General features: G+C 39.9%; 1 non-coding gene across 1 annotated transcript; it reads right to left on the reverse strand.

Annotated features, from left to right (window-relative positions):
* Window positions 1–9,819: 9,819 nt before the first annotated feature.
* On the reverse strand, window positions 9,820–9,926 carry LOC148093407 (U6 spliceosomal RNA). The gene has a single exon (XR_015714509.1). It is a non-coding gene; the product is annotated as a U6 spliceosomal RNA (small nuclear RNA).
* Window positions 9,927–24,858: the final 14,932 nt, after the last annotated feature.

Genomic DNA, 24,858 nt, shown 5'->3' on the forward strand with positions numbered 1-24,858 from the left:
AGAAGAAATAAGCTGAATTTTGGACGGGAGGTTATCCCAGGAATTTTCACTTTCTATGGTACTGCTGTGTAATGAATTACCGCAGACTTGGGGACTTAAAGAGCATTCGCTTATCTCAGTCTGTAGGTCAGGCATCCGGGATGGGCACTCTGGGCCTTCCTTGGGATTGCATCAGGCCGCACTCATGGGGCGGGTTGAGTTGTATTTTCACCTGCGGCTCAAAGTCTCCTTGCAGTCTCATTGGCGGTTGGCCGAATTCATCTCCTTCTAGTTACGTCAGCGAGGACCCCATTTACTTGCTGGTTGCTGTCAACTCCTAGAGGCAGCCTGCTGCCCTGTGTCATTGGAGCCCTCCAGGCCATGGCTCTTAGCTCCTGTTCAGCCAACAGAGAATCCACTGCAGTTTAGAATCCCCGACTTCTCTCACCTCTGAGCTCTACATTGTTCTTTACAAAAATGCTCACCTGATGGGGTAAGGCCCACCGCACTCAAGGGGAGGGTTTTATACAGGGCTTACACCAAGGGACTGGACTTGGGGAGTTCATCGCAGGATCCTGCCTACTCCACCAGGGGAATGAAGTGGGATCTTGCCATAGCAACCCCAACAATGTTGTTAGTGCTTTTTTTTCAAGTTACTTTTTCTGGAAGTAAAGTTAAATTCAGTGCTTGGGTTTGATTGCTCCATGAGACCCAATGATTTGAAAATCACTGTGATGTAGATCTATTTATACCAACTTTAAAAAAATACAAAATACCATTTTTAAGGAAAACATTTTATAAAATATTGTTTTGGCCATGTTCAGGATATCCAGGGATATCCTGCTATTTTTCACTTTCAATCAATATTTAAATTTGATTAGACTTGACACAGAATTTCATAGCATGCCAATATCCATTTCACAGAGGCTTGCAGTTGAACATTTCATTTAACAAGTTAGTTATATTTTGCATGACACTTTGAATAACTACCATTGATTCTTGATTACGTTAATATCAATATTTATGCTGCCATTAACAATGTTTATAGCACTATAATTGATAAGACTATTAGTGTTACCTACTTGTAGGACCTGCAATTATATTGCTATAAATGTAATTTATAGTTATAGTAATAGTATCTAACTTTCATCTTAAAGCTTGAATCCATAAAGCAGTAAAAGTTTTTACACCAAAAGTGGTAACTGATGTAATTATTTTAAATAATTTTTTTGATTGGTAAGGATAGTAACTACAGGTTGTTGTGAGGTTTTGTGGGTTTTGGAGTTTTTTTCCCCCCACTATGGATGTGACCAGCTCAATTTTTGTGATTACCCATTCTTTCTATTTTCAAGATTGTCGTGGATTTAGTTGATAAAAAAAGTAAAACTGACAGACCTCTTAGTAAATCTATTACTTGAATGTTTTAAAATTTTTGCCTAGTCTACATTTAATAGATATGCAATAGACAATATTTTAGGATTTCCCCTTGGCTCATTTGTAATTTAATGAGATAAATTGCCAAGTTTGGTTTGGTACTTAAAATCTTTTTTTCTCTTTTTGGTTTGCTTTATTTTTAGAATATTGGATGTTATTTCCAGAGAATAATAATATCAATAAGAAAAGAAGGATACACATTTATTTTTAAAAGTCCCTCCCCCAGCTTATAGGAGCCATCCTACCCTGAATCAAATTCATATTATAATTTTGATAAAACAAGCACATGAAAAAAGGAACTAAAACCTCATATTTTTCTTTAGTTTAAATAACAGCCTATCTTTCTATTCTTTTATGGGAATCTTTCTTTGGTTTCTGCCTCCCATTCCACCCCACCCAACTCCACAAAAATGACTGACCTGGAAAATAAATGTAGTCCCTCAGTTGTTTTCTCTCCAAAAGCTGTTTGGAATATTTTACTTTGCAATGTGTTTAAGTAACTATAGGGAGAAAAATACGCACCTCACCCCCGACAAAACATACTTTTTTCTCTCCTGAACTGATATATTCTGTAGTATAACTTTTTATTTTTATCTTAAACATGTGAATGGATTCGTTACAAAGCAAAATAATGAGATCTTAAAATAACGAGATGTATGGAATATAATTGTGCATATATAAATCTGTGCTACCTATTTCATCAGTATTTTTATTGGATTAATCACTCAGGAGTTGACCAATTTGAGTAATGATTTTCCTGATTCAAGGCATACATTTTCTGATGTAAAAATAAATTTATGTGCATAAAATTATATATATTTTAACAATTTAAAAATCTTTATTTCACTCTTCTTTTAAGTTGATAAAAATATCAGCACCATGAGATTATGTTTAAGATATTTTTCTTTTTTTACTTGTCCTTTTTAAATAGTTTAAGGACAATAACATAACAGTGGAGAGGTTACTCAAGAAAGAACTAGTTATAACCAATAAAATTAGTGTAAAAATCACATTTTGCTTTAGTTTCGTGTTAAAATTCCAATTTGTTGACATTTGTGAGGGAAAAAAGCAAGAGGCAAGCGTGAAAGAAAGTGCTTAGAGTCAACTCTAATCTCAGCATAAAAGTTAAAGGTAAATTAAATGTATGTTTATTTTGAGTAACACCCTCCCACCCCAAAAAAAATATTGCTAGCAAGATTGAGGGATGCGACGAAAAAGTTAAATAAACTGAATCTTTCCAAGAGGTATCAAAGACAGAAGGTTAAAAAAAAAACGCTAAGTGCCTAAAACTGTCTGTTACCCCAAATTTATGTTGTGAGGGCTCATTACTTTCAGACAAGGGGCTTCATACACTATTTAATAAGATGTCACGTGGAGGTTCTTTCCATGTGCTGTATGTTCGTAAGGGCTAGAACAGCAGGAAAACGAAATTATTTCATTTACTGGAATTACAGCTTCTTTCGTATAAAACTTTAATCATTTTATATATGACAACCTTATGCTTAATGTTTTTTGAACACCCTTCGTAAAATATTATTTAGTGAAAGCACACTCTCCCACTGAGCACATTGCTGCTTTCAATGGCTGTGCTAATCTAGTTTGAATATATGCAGCATTTAATCTTAATTATGATGCTGAAGTCTATACGACGTTAATTATTCATTTCACATGCTCCCTCCACTTTATTGTAACTCCTAATTTGCTTAACAAAATGTAGCATTTAATTAGAACTGTGGGGCTGTTGGGGCTAGGTGGTGTTTTGAGTGCATGGGGGGGGCACTCAAGATTTCTATTTATTTGGAAATACCATGGGGGAGGGGACATGTTGGAATGAGTAAAGTCAAAGGTTTTTAATTAAAAAAATAATAATAATAAAATCCCCTAGTAGTTCCACTTCTTGCCTGTTTCACAGTTTCTTATAGTTGAAGAGGAAAATGGAAAAGCATACCTGGTTATCATTTTTATAGTGGATGATAGTGGAATAGTAGTAATACTTCTTTAAATATTAGCTGAGGAACACACACACAAACACACAAAGAAAATCAGACAATCAGGTCATTTTTACCTACATGATACAGAGTGTCTGCCAACTGAAATATTTTATCACTTAGTGATCAATGTGCTTCTTATTAAATTTTTGAGATACTGTTGTTGGTGGAAATCAAGCTCTTCCACGGATTCTCGAGAAAAATATTTTATGCCCACTCACGCACGGGAGAGTGTGGTGTGACAGGGTTTATTTAGGAAGGCTGCTCTGGGGTCCTCAATGTCCCGTCTCCACCAATCCCACTGTGGGAAAGTCCAACCACGTCTTCTGCAGGACCAAGGCAAAGGCCAGTGTCCAGGGTTTCTGTTGCATAACAAAGCTTCGCCCTTCGCCTGGGTAGGTAGCTGCTAGGCCTGCGTGGTCACACATTCCCAGGCAGGAGAGACTGCAAAGGCAGAGGGCTGGTGCAGGTCACAGGGAGGGAGAGAGGGAGGGAGAGAGGGAGAGAGAGAGGGAGGGAAGGGGAGAAGGAGAGAAGAAGGGAGGGAGGGACTGGGAGAGAAAGCTAGAGGTTCTGTGTTCACCTGGGGTTTTAACCAGGAGCTTTATCAAAATATCCAATCAACTTCCCAAGCTTTCCTGGGCTTCTGATGGTTCCACCCCCTGAACTTCCCATTGTCCTTACCTCCCCCTGTTCCCCCAGAGTGAGGGGGGGGGGAGTGTTAACCTTTGGCAGGGCAATGTTATGACCCCATGGATTGTGTGAGAACCTGAGCTTCCTGGTGAAGCAAAAATAAAAATCCGTAATATCCTGCCCTGGTCGGTTTGGCTCAGTGATTAGAGCATCAGCCTGTGGACTGAAGGGTCCCAGGTTCGATTCTGGCCAAGGGGCATGTACCTCGGTTTCAGGCTCAGTTCCAGGCCCTGGTCGGGCTTGTGTGGGAGGCAGCCGATGGATGCGTCTCTCTCACATCGATGTTTCTCTCTCTTTCTCTCTCTCTCTCCCTCCCACTCTCTCTGAATAGCAATGGAAAAAAATATCCTCGGTGAGGATTTAAAAAGAAAAAATCCATAATATCCTAATTATTCTCATGCTGATCTTTCACTGGGAATTCAAATATGTTTGGTAAATAAGGAATGAAAACAATTAGTTTTGCCCTTAAAAGGAAAATAATTAACATTTGTATTCCTCTGATTTGGGTGTTTATACCAACTCCCTTTAGAGGTCTTTAACTTATAGGGTACTATTTTATTTATTTATTTTATTAAATCTCTCTTTTAAAAAAACAAAATCAAGTAGAATCCTTTAATCTCCTGCTCTCCTCTGCGGCCTTCATTCCGTTGTAACGCTCAGTGCCTGTCTCACCACCATTCTCCCACTGCAGTCAAACCCCATGCTTGAGGAGGGTACTCTTCAGGCTAATTTACCACTCCCCTGTCCCATCTCCTCGGACCCCTCTACCCATTTATTCATATGTAAAAATCTTCCTTTTGAATCAAAAAAATAACTGGGCTAAAAGAAAGTGACGATGAATGGTTTTGTGTGTTGCTACTGCTCCATACAAATTCCAACAATGGGACACGGTTCATGGGAGAGGAGAGAGAGTCAGTGTATGTTCTCACATGAAGACAGCACGCATGTTCGCGTTTCAAGGCGTGTTTTCTGATGAGCAGCAGACAGACTTGCCGCCTCTGCTGCTTTCTGCTGAGCTGCATCAAACGGGACCTGAGTGGCGATGCTGTGCGCTCAACCCAGGCCCCGCAGCTAGCCGCTCTGACTTGGAACCTAGTCTCTGCTGCTTACCAGCTGAGTCCTTTTGGGACACTTATACGACCTCTTTGTGCCTTTGTTTCTCCATCTGTAAAATAGACATAATACGTTGTTTTTGTTTTTTGTTTTTTACCTTACAGGATTGCTTAAGGATTAAATACATTAATACATAAAAAACACTGAAAGCAGTAACTGGTACATTGCACTTTCCATATAGGTGTTTGCTTTTAATTTTTATTAAAAAACGTGCACCTTAGAGTTTATGAATAACCACGAAATGGCCATTGATGTTGAGGGGCATTATGTAAACTGGCTTTTATATGTTCCCAAATCCCCTGGATAATTACAAAACTCCCACGTATGTTTTTTTCTGGCCAAACTGCATAAACCTAGAATCCCATAAAGCTTAAGGATCCTGGGATGAAAGCGCAAAGACGGTAACGTTCCTCATTCAGGTTCCCTCCACCGTGTTGCCATGGCCAGTGGCCTCCTGACCGTGTCCGCTAAGGGGGGCGGCTTGTCACAGTCCATCGTTCCTCATGAGCACCTCACCTAGCGCCCCCGCGGGTGCCCGCTCCTTCCCCTGGGCTCTGTGGCCGCTGCCCACCGCCCGGCGCGAGGAGCCGAGGCAGGGAGGTGGCTGCCCGCTGGCCTCCAGGTGCGCGCTTAGTGCCGAGCTCTTGAAGCCAAGTTTCTTTTCTGTCTCTGAACGTTTACAGCCCCGGGAATTCCCCAAGATGGTGCAGCTCTGTGGCGCGTTGCTGGCACCGCAGCAGCCGCCCCCGTGCCCCTCTGTGCCCCTCTGGGATGGGAAGCCCCGGCCTTTGGCGTGAACGCAGCTCTGCTGGCTCCCCCGGCACACTGGCTGCTCCTGCAGGGCCCCCGCCCCTGAGCCCCGAGCCCCGCTGTCCACCTGCTCCCCCTGGACGGCGGCGTCGCGGTTCCCCGCGGGCATCGCCCGGGCTGCCGTGCTCCGGGCCATGTGTTCTCAGCGCACCTCCCGTCTGGGGGCCTTGCCTCTCTTTCCTTCTCTGTTTCGATGCCACAGACGATGTGGCGGAGAGATTTGCAATCGTTCGAAACAACGCTCTGCCGTTTGGCAGCCTTTCCGAGAGAGGCAGGAAAAGCATCCTTTTACAGTCAGAGACGTGCTTTCCCTCGTGTCAGCCTCGTAGTCATCCCTGCATGCGACCTTCCTGACTCCCCGCTTTTGCACAAGGAGAGGCCCTTTACCTGTGGCCGCACATCGCGCGACCCAGCGGGACTGAACTGCATCCCCCCGGCCCGAAGCCTGCCCGTTCCCGGCCGCGCTATGCCCCTCGGCCTCCGCTCTCCGGCTCCCCTTCGCCGTCGGCTGTGTCACCTCGCGCCTGCTCCCTCTGTGGGATTGTGGCGCCTGCAGAATCTGCTCAAGAGCTCAGGCGAAGATGCTCTTGAGGGGCTGGTGAGTGCACCTAGAAATATTTATATTTTGAATCTATGGAAGTGGAGACAGTCCTCGATATATTGAGGGTCTCCGTTATAATTTATCTCCTTACTCATTCAATATCTATACATATTCTATATCCACACGAGTCTAGACACGGGGATTAGAAATGACTCAAACAGAAAGTCTCTTTTAATGAAACTTACATTATAGTGATGGAGATGAAAATAAACACACAAATGAATATAGCTGTATTTATGTCCCTATGTATCATGTCATGGTCAGGGAGGTGTGTTTGACATTTGAAATAGACTTTTAGATAATGGCTGACGACTTGTGTGCACACTGCTCAAGACTAAAATGTGTAAGATAATTTTGAATGTAGTACACAAGTGTGTAGAAGCATAAAAGCAGAGAATGATCATCTCCGTAGGGATACTGGAGGATGGTGTTTTAGAGGGTAGGAATGTGGGTTTTAGCTTTGGAAAACCCTGTTCCACCTCTTTGTAGCTCTGTGTGCTTGGGAACCTAACTCTATGAGTCTTATTTTCCTCACCAAGAAAATGGGGTGACAGAGCACCTGCAGGGGTGCTGTAAAAATTAAGAGAAAAGTCTCTACGTGAAGGGTTTTGCATAGTTCTTGGCATGTAGAAAGTTTCATGGGAGATAGTAGTGTTAGGGGCAGGGATGGTAATTGTAGTGGAAGTTATTATTGTTATTAATATAGCTTTGGAGACACGGAGCATTTCTGTGCTTTAGATTCTTCACATGCATGTCTTCTTTTTTTCCCCCAACTCCTCGCAGATGTAGAAAGTGTAAATAATATATGTGATGCACTTTGACTACATGAAGATACAGTTTTTTCTATTGTTATCAGAGATGTCAGAAATAAAGCCTAATTCCGAGGGTTCTCTAAGAGCAGAATTTCTATTTTACGATTCAGTGGGAGTTCTTGCTTAGACATGTTTTGCAAAGCCAGTCCTAACGTATTTAAGTTACATTTGCACAGCTGCCAAAGGCCCGCTGGAGAGAGGAGGCACCTCCCAGGACGCAGGCCCCAGGCGGTGCTCCCTGCTCCTGCGCTGCAGGGCTCAGGCCCGCCAGGGAGGCATCACAGACGCCTGGGGCAGGGATGATACGAACACTCATATCACTGAGCCGACTGCCTCGTGTACTAACAGAGCAATAATGGGCAGCTGCCCCCAGCTGCACGCGCCTAGCCCCCTTTCCCCATGCGCATAGGTTTGCTACTTACAAGCTTTCGGTTGATTTTAGTGCAGGTTTAAGATGGTTTATTTTTTATTATTGTGGTAAGAACACCTAACATGAGATTTACCTACTTAACACATTTTTAAGTGCACAATACAATATTGTTTTCTATGGGTACAGTGTTGTACAGATCTCAATAATGTATTCATTGTGCATAACCGAACTGTTACACCCATTGGACACCTCCCTGCTTCTCCTCCCCCAGCCCCAGGCAACCAGTTCAGCTCTCTGCTTCTGTGTGTTCACCTGTCTTAAATACCTCACATAACTGGAATCATGCAGTATTTGTCCTTCTGTAATCAGTGCATTTCACTTACCGTAACATCCTCAAGGTTCGCCCATGTTGTTGCATACAGCAGGATTTGCTATTTTTTAATGATGTTAGAAAGGTACTTATACTAAATCATGTCCCACCTGTGCTTCTTCAGTTTTCCCCTAAAACTCCTTGAAAAAACTTTATCTGTTAATGTCATCTCTATGTGCCTTGTCTAGTGTTCTTCACACTAGTTACTCTGTAACTATTCATGGTTAACTGACTAACTAGGTACTCTGTAGCCATTCTCTGTTAACTAACTAACTACAAATAACTAATTGAAATACTATTTGGGACACCAACCCTCTCATGATTAGAGTGAGAACAATACTTTCTTATTAGGCTTTTACCCCAAAATATTCTAAAATATTTTTCTCAATGTTATTGCTGCGGTATCCTCTGAGTCCCCACATGTTGCTGGTGGAAGTGAAATCCTTGGGGTGCCGCCAAAACAAGAATCTCCCGAGGTCCCCACGGGAGGATGAATTATCATTGAAAGCTTTACTGATGATGTAATATTAAGGAGTTACCCTCCCAAGGTCCCATCTCCCTCCATGCTGCCATGGAAAAAGTCTTCAGCAGAGCTAGAATTAAGGCCACTTTCCCAGAGTCTCTGGTCCATGTTGAAGCACAGTCCAGTCCAGCATCTGGCTAGCTTAGCTTATGTTCCCAGCTGCTATCGATTGCATGTGGGGTCCACGTGGGCCTGGGCCATGTGGCTTCTAGGGCCACGTGGAGGGCTAGCACACAGGTGAGTGCAAGGACCAACTTTGCTGTGCATGTAGCCTTACCCCAGTGATTTGCAGGGATTGGACTGGTGGTTTCCTGGGGAGGGTGAAATTGCAGCTTCCTGGTGAAGCTGCCCAGATGACCTGCTTATAATGTCTGGCCTCCTTTTGCTCCTTTCCTGTTATTAGTATTCATTGGCTGGTTACGATGGTAAGACCAGCAATCCAATTACAAGAAGTAAGAAAGTCACCTATGTAAAACCACACTAAAATATGTTGAACCAAGTGAAGAAAATAGTCTCTCTGTCTCTCTCCTTGTCTCTCTTTCTTCCCTCCTTCCTCCATTATAGAAAATTTTCACTTTTATAGTAGATAAGATTTAAATACATTTGAGAAAGAAAGTCTTTGGCAGTTTGTGGCTTTCTAAAGAAAGAGTAGTAGAGCTGCTCCTATTCCAACTGAAAGGGAAAATAATATCCACAGACCTGATTCAAATTCTGTTTTTGGTTTGTTTGTTTTTGTTTTGAGTTATTGGTAAAGTGCTAAGTGGGAGAAATTCCAGGACTCACAGTTTAATATTGCTTGGTGCAGGAGAACTGAAATTGTGTAGTTGCTTCTTCTCAGAGGCTTGCTTGGTGGTGACATATCATGTTACTCTACAGGGCTTATGGTTTAAAGGTGGACTTGGAGATGTGGGCATCACACAGTATAAAAATAGGCATGCTGTACAATTGATATGCTTGTTAACTTTTGAGGTAGGTTAGCAAGCCCAGGGTAGGGCATGCTGACTCACTAGAAAGTAAAAAAAAAAAAAAAGAGATTTTTCAAGAAACTGCCAAGTTGAAAAGCAGTGTCTGGTTTTTACATGTCATTGGAAGAAAAATATATGAGGGAGTATAATAATTTTTTTAAAAAAATATGGAACACCTCAAGAATTTGCATGGCATCCTTGCAAAGGGGCCATGCTAATCTCTGTATCGTTCCAATTTTAGTAGATGTGCTGCCGAAGAAGTGAGGACATGCTGCCAAAGTGAGCACTAATAATTCTTGAATGTATTGCCACCATATCAAAAAAATTCATATATTATCATTATAATAAAGCACACATCCAAGTAGTTTTATACACATTAAAATGCTGGTTAAAGGGCATATACTGCAAAAGAATGGATGTCTTAATCAATCCTCGCTGGGATTCAAGTCACAGAAACCTACTGGCACTTGCTTGCATAAAGATGGGGAATTTATCAAGAAATATAAGGCCAGATATGGAATTGGAGGGGAAGGAAGACACTCCCACCTTAGGAAGGACAGAGATGGAGAGCTGGAAAGCATTCAGCCTCCGGCACCTTGACTGCCAGACTCCTTTAAGGTTCATAATCTTCCATCTTCACTTGATCCTTTCTCTGTTCTCTGCATTGCACTTTTCTGGCAAAAGTCCGCCCCACAGGGGCAAGTCGCATGCCTTTCATTCATGGGGACAGTAGAGCTGGGCCTGCCTCTCCACATCCGGTTCCAACTCTGGAAGAGCAAATATGAGGGGCCCATTCTGGGCAGCTGTCCATTCCTAGTCCAGGGGGGCATTGCCAGGGAGCAGGGTCATGCAGTAAAAATATGGTTGCCAGGACCTACTTTTATATATGGGACTGAGGATCTTACAGGGAGAAAGCCTTGTCTGGGAGAACACTCTGAGGGTGTCTGCTACAAAAGAGCCTCGTTTCTACCTGAGACAAAGCTGAGGAAGAGCACATGAGTGATAGCTTTAATTTCGAAATAGTCATAGAATTAATTAAGACAGAGAGGGAAATCTATTGGATACTGTTGTGTTAAAATAATGTTTAAAGTAGTTTCTGCTTAAAATTTGACTTAAAGATCCTGCCATTACAAAAGGATTCCCTTTGAGATGACTGAAAAATATCTGATAAGACCCTCTCTCTCTCTCTCAACTCTATGGATGCCGTATGGGCATTTCTTAGAAGTATAATTAGTGTTACCACTAGGAAATGTGTTCTAAGGTTAATGATCACTAACTGGGGTTGACTAACCCTGACTATGCCAATTAGCTACTTTTTTTTTTTTACACCTATACCTAGAAAATTGTTTTAAATTTTAAACCAAAATATTCAATTGCTCTTAAAATGATTAGTCTGCTCAGATAAATATATGACATATAATGACAAAAATGGAATTTTTCAAGGTGACTATTACACTTACTCTTTTCTTGTAGAAGGGAAATAAGAAACACTGTCAGGCTTAGGATGGTTTGGAAGATAAAAAATTCAAAATTTTAAATTTGAAGTTATTACTGTACAGCTCTTTGGCCATGATTTTCACAATTATTCAATATTATTATTAATGATGGTATCTAATTGAATTCCATCTCCTGTTGGGTATTTGCTCTTGCTTGCTCATATTTTCTCTCTTCAAAAGATTTAAATTGAAACATACATGTATTACTGATTTCTGAAGTGAATTTTTAAAATGTGCTATTTAGAAGCCCCATAGAAATTTCTCCTTAATGAATCAGAATTCAGCTTGTAAAAAAGAAAATCAGTGATTCAAATAGTACATACTTTTGGTCCCAGGCATAGTATCATCACATCCTTTGGGATAATGTGTGTTCAACAGTTACAAGCCTGTTTTATTTTAAGACATTCTGGTTAATTCTGAGTTAAAGAATAGTGTTTCAAGTTTGTCAAATATATCTTGAATCAATTTTTAAAAATCTTGTTTATAGTTATCTAATGATTATTGTAATTAGAGGTGAAGGAAATCTTAAATTACTGTCATGCTCAGGCCGGTGGTTTTATATTAAATTATTCATTTTTTGCAAATATAAGGTCTAAGTTTCTAAAAGACCTGCCTCAGACTGACTCTTTCCCTGACAATAGAGAACCAAGCAATCACATTGATGAATAGATAAACATATAGTTCCTAAAATCTTGAAGTATATTTTTTTAAAAAAATTATATTTTACATGGAAATTTCATAAAGACAGTTTATTTCAGTTCCCATTTAGTGCCACATTTAGCGTTTACCCTAAGAATATGCTCTTGAAATAAATGTAAAATACCCCAGTGCTCTTTGTCTATGGTAATGGCTCAAAAAGGAAAAAAATCAGTTCCTGATACTGATACTACATATGATATGTGACTGGGTTGGTTGTGTTACAGTTGTTTAGGAAAATGATTGTCACTGACTTCATTCTCAGCAAGAATATAGTTGTTCTAGATACATGGACTTTAAGGAAAAGACTATTTTAAAGAAATATAACATTGTTTCAGATATAGAAATATGGAAGTATTTATCAATGTTTACAAAGGTATTCTTTTGTAGCTGACACTTAAAGTTCTGGGACTAAAAGGGGACCAGTAGCAGACTTGCATCTGGAGAAATGACCCATGTGCAATGAGTTGTCTTGCCAAATGGTTCCCAAAATCAGTATGCCAAAGAAGATGACCACATTTTGTGTAATTCATTAGCAACTAACCTATTAAACAACACTTGAACTGTACTTTTAAATTAAAGATAATATAAATGTAAAGTCAGTTTACATGGAGTAAAAAGTGTTGTGATTTTAAGCAAACCCAAGCAGAAAGCTAGGGAAGGGAGAATACGCTATGTGTTATTCTACCCAAGAGAGACCGGATTTTATCGACTTAGTGTCTTTGCTAAATATTCTGGATGCTAAGTAAAAACTTCTCAGACTTCTAATTTATAAATAACAAATGGTTCAGTGTAATGTAGATAAAGCATTCAGGTGACTGAATACGTTTTTCAGCTTGCTCCCTCACGTTTGGCATCTTGTAGACAAAGCTCCTAAGTACATTTGGAGAGTGGGAAATTTTATTAGAGCTGATATTTCTTATGCATTGTATTACTGGATTTAATCATCCCACAATTTCTGAAGCTAGATGCACTATAATCTCATCTATAGTGATGTAAAAGGAGAGTATGCACCCTCCAATTTAGGACTAAACTTAATTTTTGTCTTAACCTGATAAACTGTAATATTTCCAAATCCGCATTCTGTTGAATGGTTTTGATCATATGTGAACTGCTTGCTCATATTTGAAGTTAGGTATGCAAGTCCCAGAAAGCATACGCACACCATGTCGGATTTTACACACGAGTATGAAGTGCTCCTTTCTGTAGCAACACTAGAACTACTCATTCAACGCAGGAGAGGAGGGAGAATTCATAAACGTTCCTGTTTCTTTCCAGAGGGGCATGCATTTAAAATCACATTTAAAGATCCTATGTTAAGCTCTACTACCCTCTATAGAAAAATTGCTTAAAAATATAGTTTCTCTTCTTTCCGCTTCCTTCATTCATTTGCTGAACATGATTCAGGAGTGTTACGTAATGTTTACGGGAGGGGTTGCCTGAGTTAGGGCCTTAGCGCGGCTTCCTGCTAGCTGTGGGATCTCTGTTCCTCAGTTTCCTCATCTGTAAAATTGAGAAGAGAATAGTCCCTATCTTACAGGGTTGATACAGGATTAAATATGGAAAGCCCTTCCAACCGTGCCGGGTTAATAGGGTGCTGTTACTGTGGTATTTGTCAGTTCTGTGTCACTCCAGATGCTTAGATGTCAATGGGTCAATGCATTAGGAAGCATGATAATCCCTAGTTATGAAACATGCAATTGTGGAAATAACTAGGGTTGTGAGAAGCAATGACGGGGCTGAGACTCCAGGGATATGCACAACATATCCTGTGGTGTCGAAGGTTGGATCCCTTGGACAACGGACTCTGAGATGGAGTTTTGCAGGCAGAAAGTCTATCGCTGGATGCTTTAGAGAATAGCATTTAAATCAGAGTGAAAATATAAGATTGGGCATGGGGGGGATTGAAGTCGAGTGCAGTTGACTCAAATGCCTCCCTCTGCCTTTCCTACGAGGAGCTCTGGGGCTGGGATGGCTCTAGATGTTGTCTGGCATTTAGGCAAAGGGCTGGCCTTTAAAACCCTACATCAACCAGTCATTGCAGAAAGCTGTCCCTGGGAGGGGGGAGTAGCCACCTGGCCAGGGCAGTTCCTGGAGAGGGTAGTGCTGCTAGCTCCTCCTGCCTCCAGCTGGTGAGGTGAACCCTTCCATTCCGGAGGGGGCACTGAGGGCAGGAGCGCAGTGTCTCTATGGAAGCCGTCGAAGGATTTAAAACAGAACATTCCACCCCCCAATTCACTCAAGAAATCATCTTTGATCTCACACTACACCCGAAAATCCAATGTGCAAGCAGGGCACAGAGTCAACCACTTAGTGAAGAATTCAGATTATCAGACAAGACAGCACTGTGCAGGGAGTTTTGTAAGACATGGAGGGAGTTTAAGACGCTATGGACACAAAATAGGAGCATTTAATTAAGCATGGGTGGAGAGGGCTATGAAAGCCTCTAGGGAGTATGAAAATGGTCATTTTATAATAATTATATAGAGTTTATTTCATATATAACTCTTATGAAACAATATAAGCTCTAAAACTTGACCAATGGTGGAATAATATCAGCATTTCCAAATCTCTCTGCTCTTTCTTTCCAATAACATCTAGGTTATGCAACTTCTATTTTCAAGCAACATTAGCTAATGGGACAGTAGAATATATATTTAAAAAGACACTTGTGTGCAGAAATATCTTCAAGCACAGAGGCTTTGGGATTAAACAAATTTGGGTAGTGATCAGTGAAATATGACTTCAAAGATTTTTTTTCTAAATAAAAGGGAGTTAAAACTTCTTTTTTTAAAAAATTGAAAAGCAAGCTTCCTTTCAATATTTCCTAGTGAAAGGTATTCTTAGTAAACAAGGGAGACCTTACATGAATTGGCTCAGTCTCGGTTGGAATTTTCTTTTAACAATAACCTGTGTTTAATAAGCTGGTACCCAGAGTGCATGCCATGCTGCTTCAAAGTGATAACAAGGCCATAAGGAAGAGCCAGAGAGAAACGGTCGTGGGGCCTGCCCTGCTAGGCCGAGGGAGAGAATTGTATCTGCATGCACACAGCTCTTGTTTGCTGTGCCCATCCAGGAAAGGGATTCACTTTATTTTCTACAACTGTTTAAAGGTTTTAATCCTAACTTCCTTTCAGCTGCAGAGATTAAAAACTCTAGAAGAGAGAGATAATATAGCTGGTAGAAGAGAGGTAGAATCCTATAGATGGTCCCAGGAAAGCTTTAGCACTGGTGGGGCTTAAAATGTGGTCAAAGTAACTCCTAAGCATCAATTATTAGGGATGGGTGGGGGATGCTGAAAAATCCAATTATTTTAGTGCTATTCAATGCTGATCAGCACCTCTGCATCCCTCTGACAGGCCTCATGGATAAATTATTCTGAAGCGTTTGGGGAAGAGCATTGCTCCTGTAAAACTGTGTGACAGGCAGTGTAATTAATACCATTATCAACACAATCCCATCCAGGTGGGTCCAACCTTATGCATCCCAGGAGCAGAACTTGTCTGCTCTCTATTAGTGGTATTTGTATTGCTTTGCCCCTGTTCTTGCTGCCCTTGCTATAGGTCTTGCTATTTTTGTCACTGGTATGAAGTTGGGGAGGTCAGCCGTACCTGTTAATTAAATCAGCCATATGCCTACGGTTTGAAACTTTATAATTAAGTTGGGCCGCATTCTGTTTGGCTAACAAAATTGTTTTTATTAAAAGGAAATACATTTAAGCATAAGGCTGACTAAAACTTGCAGCAGCTTTCAGTTATGCACGTTCTGATAAAGATCCGTTTATCGGATCATTATTTTTAACAGTCATTTGTTGAAAATAGGTGTCTGAGAAATGGAAACCTTAGTTTGTGGGGAATGTATCACTGAGGATGCGTAATGAATGTCATGCCCTGGACAGTGCTACTCAGTGGGTTGGGGCATCGTCAAGCATCCCTAAAGGTTGTGGACTTGACTTCCGTTCAGGGCCCATACCTAGGTTGTGGGTTTGATCCACAGTCAGGTTGAGTACAGGAGACAACTGATCAATCTCTTTCTTTCTCTCACTCTCATCTCTACCTCTATCTCTGTCATCTCTCTCTATCTCTATCTCTATCTCTATCTCTATCTCTATCTCTATCTCTATCTCTATCTCTATCTCTATCTCTAATCTCTAATCTCTGTCATCATCTCTCCTTTCCCCTTTCTCTAAAATCAGTTAAAGAAATAAATCCTTGGGTGAGAATTTAAAAAAAACATTAAAAAAACCTTTTAAAAAATAAATAAATATCCCATATTGGCAATGTTTGTGAGGCAGAAACTTTGTGTAATGTGGTCAAAAAGGACTCCATGCTTCTAGCAAAAGAATGAAAAATTATAGAAGTGACAAGTGATAGATTTTTTTAATTTTAAATATATCTATTGATTTCAGAGAGAGGAAGGGAGAGGGAGAGAGAAATACAAACATCAATGATGAGAGTCACTGATCCGCTGCCTCCTGCACGCCCCCCACTGGGGATGGAGCCCGCAACCCGGGCATGAGCCCTGACCGGGAATCTAACCATGATCTCCTGGACCCTAGGTCAACTCTCAACCGCTGAGCCATGCCCGGCCGGGCGCAAATGATAGATTTAACATTCTGTCCAATCTAAAATTCTGTTATTGCCAAAAGAAAAAAAAAGGGAGGATTCATAGCACCTGCCTTTATCTTACCTTTCAGTTCCTAGTTTTTAGATCTGGGCTTTCTTTAAGAGACACTGTAGTTTTCCTATTCACCAGTTATTGATCACTGTTTTTGAAGGCGATTGCCTTTATAGTATCATTGCAGGAGCTACACTAAAGTCCTCTTAATGACTTCCTGAAAAGCTCCTCGACGATATCCCTGATGTTGTAAAATTTTGGCACAGCCTTTTATTTCAGTTAGAGATAATTCTTAAAATGAACCTACCCTAAATGAGAAAACACACTAATTATAGTTATTAAAATACATATATGCTAAAGTGTAAATGACTGATGACTCTTTCATTAAAAGAAAAAATAAGACAGGAACAATAGCAGGCAGTGCCAGAGGGCGGAGGAGTATAGAGAAAGAACACTAAGGGCCCAGAAGATAAATTTCCGAAGATCAATTTCACCGACTTCACAATTGTGCCGAAGGCAAACTCTAAGTAGTTCGTTCTGCTCCTGAGTCCTAATAATGGTTATGAAATTTGGAGTGATTCTCTGACAGTGCAATTTGGCTCAAAAATCTGAAAAATAGTCTTGTAGGTGAAGGGAGATTCATTTGAGTTCTGATAGTAATATTTCCTTCCTCTCTCCCTTGAAAGACAAACGCAATTTAACATAATGAATAATCTCTTCTACAAATGTATTTTTCCTTGCTGAGTCTTCTGCCAATTGTTGCTCTTGCCTACTTTAGAGTAATTGGAGGCCTCCCCTATTTGAAGCGCCATCAGCTTGCATTTCCTTATTTAGACAACAGCCTTCCAATATATTAAACCTACCTGGGTGAGCAGTGAGCGACACTGATCTGCCCCCTTAGGTGTCTGTCATAAGCACAGCTTCTGAAAACCTACCTATTATTTAAGTCCTCTGATTTGGTGGAAGTTGGCCTTGTCTGGGGTTTTCACAGTGAATCCTTTTTAAGGCATGAGACCCCTCCAGTTCAGCGGTGTGGGCCTTCACGTTTCTTTCAGGGAGCACACGGGCTGGGAGTGAAAACTCTGTGCAATTTGCAGCCTGACAGTTTTGGGTTCAGTATGTGGCTCTGTTCTTACTACTCCCACTTGTAGCTGGGCACCCTGGAAGAAGTTATTTTCTCTCTCTGAGCCTCAGTTTTCACCTCTGTACATATGACAATAATGGGTCTTTTACCCGGAGAATTAGAAAACATTACAGTTAAAATGCCATAGTTAGTGGAAGGCAGAGGTGCCCAGGAGCCAGGCCTGGTACTGGCCAGCCAATATGCCTTACTTACTAAACGACATTGACCCTAGCAAGGGATCTGACTGTCTTTCCTGCTGGCTCCGAAGCCTGTTTTCTTTGGCTTACTGGTTGCCCATGGGTTGACTCACATATTTGGTCTAAATCTATGTGCTTTTAGAGCCATAACTCTACCGCCATGTCAACGTGCTTGTATCAGTCTTTCCAGCACATTCTCTCTTGAAAGAAAACCACATATGAAAAAATGTATAATTGTAAGTTTGCCTATTAAAAATAGAATCAGAAAAAGATGCTACTGATATGTTGCAAATGTTTTGACTTTAGACCTTGCTGGCTTGCTGAGCTGATCTCTATAACAGGAAGGGCAGTTCAAGGTCGCCGGTCCCTCACCCCCCCCCCCGCCCCCCTCTGCTGGTACCTGGCTAAGGCTGCCCATGTTTGCACATGTCACTGCGGGGGACGGTGACTGTTGCTTGCTTGCTTGTTGAAGCTCTGTGGCCAAGTGGACCCTATCTGTGCTCTCCCTAATCAGACGCTTTCTCCAAGCAGGGAGCAATATTACACGACTGGATGTCTACCCACTTAATTGTGGTACTATCCCTGTCCTGCATCCTTGAGGTTCTTTCCTTGTTTCACTTGGGTCAGAGTTGTGAAAACTCCTGAATGTTTCATTCATGCATCTGTTATTTTCATTGTGTATCCACAATCCTCCCAAGATTACATTATATCCAACCTTATAAGCGAAAATGCTTAGGATAGTGCCAGGTACACAGTACACGATCCATGAGCATAGTTATCACAAGAATTATTATTTTCCTATGGGGAATGATGAAACGGCATTTTAATTCCCTACCTTGAAATCGCCACATATGGCTGGTCTCAGGCTGTGGGGAAATTAGACAGCAGCTTAATGTAATCTGGTTGAGAGGTTACTCGTAATTCTACCTACGTAAAATTCACTGCTTCCCTGACATTCACACCGCACCAAACGCCCCTTCCTTGAAGAATGGCCTTCTAAACCAAAACACAGTCTCAGACTTCTTTGGGAATGGTAGTACATTAACCTATAAGCCTGTTAATTATATCAGCCTCCGATCACAGCAAGCCTGGGATAGTCATGCCTAACTGTTACTTCCTGAAGTTGCTTAACCTCTCTGTACCTCAGTATCTTCATCTGTAAAATGGGGAATATTTCTTAGAGGGTTTTGTGGAAATTAAATAATATAGTGCAGAGTGCTTAGCATATATATTTCTTGGAACGCAGTGAGATGCTCAAAATACTAACTTGTAATCTATTCTAATTTTTATTATAAAATATTAATAATTATTATTTCTAGCAGTAGTATTCTGGGTATGATCCTGACAAGGCATGGAATACTGTGAGGGAACTAGGAAATTGGAAAGGGGCACTGAAAACACCTACTGCATAAGTCCGATTGGTGCGTGCCCTGCCGCATGATGGTTTTAATAGACAGTGGTTAATTGAGAGTTAATCTGTTGACGGTAGGAGATGGAATGGTGGTGGTTTCAGATGAGGCAAGGTTAAGCAAAGCTAGACAACAACTCAGGACATATGCCAAAGTGGTTATTACAGTCCAGGATCGGACCCTCTCCTTCAAAAACCTGGCCCACTCAGACAACCCCCCCCCCCCATGTTAACCAAAAGGCACACCGGCCCTGGCAGACCTCAGAATGTCAGTATATTAACATACCATGGAATCTACAGCCACGTACCAAAGTACTTCCCCAAGGCCAGCACTGCCCCTTTGTGAGCGGACTAGATGGGGAGTTAACTCAGGGAGGGAAGCGGCTTCACGGACCCCCCAGGGCAAGTCGCTGCCGGGTACCAGACACACAGGGAGTCCACTGGGCCAGTGCTTTGTTGTCTGTTAACCCCGTGATTCAAAACAGATACAACGCGTATAAGAATCACCTTGGGGCTTTTTCAAAACACATTTACTAACCCCGGGATGTCTGGATACAGGCAACGCTCAGAGAGGGATGGACCTTCATGCTCTAGATAAGCCGACACGGGCCACCAAATAGGAGAAAACTGACTGATGAGCTTTGCACAAGAATAAAAAGAGTTAGACAAAACAAGAGTTAAATGCCATCAGAAAAATGAATCATTCTGTGACCATTCCGCAAGATAAAATCTTGCCAACTTCTCTGAAACATTCAAAGACAGTCAACCACTGAAACCTAAGAGCAGGTAAGCAGGAGAGATTTGCTAGCCAGTGTGTCCAGCTTCCTGACACCTGACCCAAGGAGCCTTGGAGAAAAGCTTAGGAACACGTGGGGAACAATGAACTGGATGTGGAAGAGGGGCTGGGCGGAGCAGCGCCGGTAGGGCGAGTGTGACCTATGTTCATTGTGTGCAGTTGTAGCCCCTCGATTTCCCCCTTCCAGGCAGCGCTTTGGGAAACAGTGAACAGAAACTGTGCTAACTACTGGCAGCTGCTCATCTCATGTATGTTCCTGATTGTACATTGTTACTCACCACTGTTTACTACTGATTACAATATTCTGATTGGGGGGAAAAAATTCCCCAAACAACCTTCTTTTGGGGAGTCAAGTGCATGTGGCTCTTTCCCATTCTTTCAAAGGATTGCCTTCAAAAGCGGGAGGCGCGTTCAGGAAGCACGTGCGCAGCTCTGCCTTGGGGTACGCATGCCCAGCTGTTCCGGAGGGGTCAACCCTGCAGCCAGAGGTCTAGCCCCGCACATGCCTGCGGGCTCCGCTGGAGCATGTGTGCGCAGGTTTCTCATTAGAATTCTCCCCTCCCCCATATTTCATTAGAAAGCAATTTTCTTTGTCAAACATTTTTTTCCCTGTAAATTATATAATGGGACACAGCTGGTTTTATACCCCCATATATGCTGATACAGTGTTGTATATAAATTGCTCCATAAAAACATGCCAAATGGGCAAAAAATACAACTTGAGCAGAATTATCAGATTAGATTGGCAGATGCTTATATTATACGTGTCTGTTTACATTGTGTATAAAAGGTTTTCATGGGCTTTGATTTTCAGATTCAGTAGAGCATCTCGGTTTCTTTTATGAGATTTAAATTACACTAGTTATTACTGGTTTTAGAAAATGTAAGTTAAATTACAGAAATAATCATATGCTTTTGCTATTTATTTTTTTCTCATTACAAATCATATCACAAATGTAGTAATAATATACTCCAGGAGCCTGGCTATCACCAGTCACTCCTATCCATAGGTAGCATCACTGTTAGCCCAATTGCCCTGCTTTGGGAAATAAGCAAAAAATAAAAATAGATAAATTAATAATAATAATAATAATTTGTGTCCGGGTATCCTAATTTACAAATTATTTAAGTACAGAAAAGAAGACACAGTTTGAGCCAGGCCTCATTGTTTAGCTATTGGTAGGCAGTATTTTAGAGTACTTACTTATATAGTCTCAAATATAGGTTTTAAAAATTTTAATTAAAATATAGCATAGTATATTCCAAGAAGACATATTCATATATATATTTATATATATATATATCCAAAGTACATTATATACAGACATATTTATGAAAATACATATACTATGATATAACATGCATATTTATGTATAGCCTCACTTTGTCACAATTTAAAATGTGTTCAACAATGCAAGATCTAATTAGTAAATAATATCAACAAGAGTATTTTATAGAAATCTACATAGTGGTCATATTCTTTTTTTTAATGCTTGGTTTTTTTAATGATCTCATTGTAACTCTTTTTGTTTTTTAATATATTTTTGTTGATTTTGGAGAGAGGAATGGAGAGGGAGAGAGAGAGAGAGAAACATCAATGTTGAGAGTCATTGACTGTCTGCCTCCTGCACGCCCCCTGCTGGGGATCGAGGCAGCAACCCGGGCATGTGCCCTGACCGGGAATCGAATCTCAGCCTCCTGGATCCTAGGCCTATGCTCAACCGCTGAGCCACGGCCAGCTGGGCTCATTGTAAATCTTTTAAAATTTTATCTTTTTATAGGAGTTTTAGATTCACAGCAAAATCGAGGGGAAGATACAGATTTCCCATAGATCCCTGCTCTTATACAAGCATAGACGGGCTTTGCTTACTGTGAGCGGAGGGGTTTCCTTTTATTATTGTGTTGTGAATGTTCTTTATATATCATGGTTACCTGTCTGTCTGTTTACCTACCTACCTACCTACCTACCTATTATCTATCCATCTCTTTGTCTGTCTATTTATTTGTCTATGCCTCCATATAATTTCTAAAAGTTTGTAGCTTACTAACTCTATTAACATCTTTTGAGAAGCACAGCTTTTTAAAATTTGGTAAAGTCTAATATAATTTTCTTCCTGTTATATCTCTGGCTTTCTGTGACCTATATAAAAACTTTTGCCTGCTATCAAGTTATGAAGTTATTTTCCTGTGATTTCCTGTCAGAGATCTATAGTTTTTAGATTTTGTAAGTAGATTAATGATGAATCGTGAATTATTTCTCTGTATGGTATGATACAGTAATATTTCTTCATTTTTAAATATTTATTTCAGAAACAATTATTCAAAATACTTTTTTTTCCTGATTGCAAAGATTTAGCTAGCATCTTTGTTTTAAAAAAAGAGCCATGTGTATGTAATAATTTGGGGGCTTTTGATTTTCTGTTAATCTACTCAGCAATATTTATTCCAGAACCACACTGTTTTGATTTTTATAGCTTTATAGTTTTAATATGAAGTAGTGTTTGTCTTCCTACATAATTCTTCTATTTCAAGACTCTCCTGGATATTCTAATCCTTTATAATGTCTATAAATTTAAGAATTAGCACATCAAGTTTTATAAAATAGGCATTTGGGATCATGACTGAAACTGTTGTCTTGAACTTGGGTCAATTTGGGGAGAATTCTAATTTCAACAATGGTGAGTCTTATACTCCAGGAATATGGTGTATTTTCCCATTCATTTAGATCCTTCAATTTCTCTCAGCAATGCTTTGTAATTTTCAGGGAAAAGGCCTATTAATTAATACCTAACCTAAATGTTTTATACTTTGTGGAAACTATTGTAAGCCTTTAAATTTTTATTTTTAAATATTTGCTTGTTGGCTTATTAGAATATAATTTATTTTTTATATATTAACCTTGGATCCTAAGATATTACTAATTTCAGTAGTTATTTTGTCAATATCTTAGGATATTTATCTAAACATTTATTTTATCAGTAAATAGAAACTGTTCATTTACTTCTTTGTAATCTTCACAACTTTTATGTCTTTTTTTTATACTTTATTTTAATACTAGGATTTCCAGGGCAATGTTGCCAGGCTGGTGGGAGTGGGCATCGTTGCTTTGTCCCAGATTGCAAGGAAGCTAGCTGAAGTCTTTTTTTTTTTTAGGCATTTTGCATCAGATTGAAAAAGTGTCCTTCTATTACTAGTTGGGTGAGAGGTGCTTTTAGTTATAGTTGTTAATGATAATGGGTATTGAATTTTGTCAAGATATTTTATATACCTCCTATTGACCATGTATGTTTCATGCTTTATTCTGTTAATATGGTAAATTATATTAATTTTCAGAACTGAAACCAACTTTGCCCTCCGGATGAACTCGACTAGGACTTACTGTATTATCCTAGGATCTTTTACTGGATTTGGCTTCCTAACTATTTGAAACACTTTCCTTCATCTATATTTATGAAAGATACAGATCTGTAATTTTCTTATTTGGTAATATCCTTGGCAGATTCTGGTATTAAAACTACATTGGCCTTATAAGACAGGCTGCGAAATGTGCCTCGCCAATTTTTAGAAATATTTCGTATAAAGTGAATTGTATTTTTACCTTAAAATTTTGGCAGAATTCAGAAGCAAAACCATCTGGGCCTGAAACTGTCCTTGTGGAATAGACATGCAAATACATGTATATATTCCAATTTTTTGTTTAGATAAAGTGATATATGGTATTTTTCCATTTAAATTTGTTATTTTTGTAACTTTTCAAGAACACTTTTATTTTATCTAGCTTTTTCAATTTGTAGTAAAGAGATTGTTTACATTTATTCCCTTTAGTATCTAGGTTTAATCATGGTAACATTTCTTTCATTTCTGATGCTGAAAATTGTTTTCTCATTGTTTTCCTTGACCAGTCTAGCTGGTTTATTTTGTTGCTCTTTTCAAAAAAACTACTTGCAATCTTAAAAAGTTTCTCTGTTTAGTTTTTACCTTATTGTTTTTTTCCTTTGACTTCCTTTTAGTTCGCTTTACTATTTTTTCTTGTAAAGGTAAGACAATAGGCCATTAATTTTAGATCTTTGTCCTTTTCTAAAATAAACCTCAAATGGCATAAATTTACCTTTAAGCACTGCTTTACCAGCATCCCCAAAACTCTGATAAATTTTTATAATTCAGTTCAAATTTTATTTTTTTTACCCTTGCATACTCAAAAGCATGTTAGTTTTCAAATGGGGCAATCTTAAATATGCTATTTTAAAATTTTTACTATGGGTAGCAGCATCATGCTCTGGTTTCAATTTTTAAAACTTACTTTGTTTACTTTGATTAGGATGCTTTTAAAGCTTTCCCTTCCTCATTTCTTCTTATATGAGAGAGCAGATTGCCTATTTAGAGAACATGCTGAATACTATTAAAAATAATGTATTTCTGCAGTTGTTGGTATAATGTTATGTAAATTAAATAATACTAGCTCACTGATAGTATTGCTTGGAATAATTTCTGTTTTTTGTGTGTGTTTTTTAAAATATATCTTTATTGATTTCAGAGAGAGGGAGGGAGAGAGAGATAAAAACACTGAGAGAGTCCTCATTGATCAATTGCCTCCTGCATGCTCCCTACTGGGGATCGAGCCCGCAACCCGGGCATGTGCCCTGAATGGGAATCGAACCTCAATCTCCTGGATCCTAGGTCAGTACTCAGCTGCTGAACCACGCCTGGCTGGGCTCGTCTCTGTTTTTACTGATTATTTTTGTCTAGTTATTTTATCTAGTGCTGAGAGCTCTGTTCAAATCTCTGACCATAAGTTTGATACTATCTTTTTGTACCTTATTCAGTCAATTTGTATTTCACATATTGAATTTCCATTATTAGATAAATT

Source organism: Miniopterus natalensis, chromosome 4, assembly GCF_054644295.1.
Source record: "Miniopterus natalensis isolate mMinNat1 chromosome 4, mMinNat1.hap1, whole genome shotgun sequence".
Taxonomy (NCBI): domain Eukaryota; kingdom Metazoa; phylum Chordata; class Mammalia; order Chiroptera; family Miniopteridae; genus Miniopterus; species Miniopterus natalensis.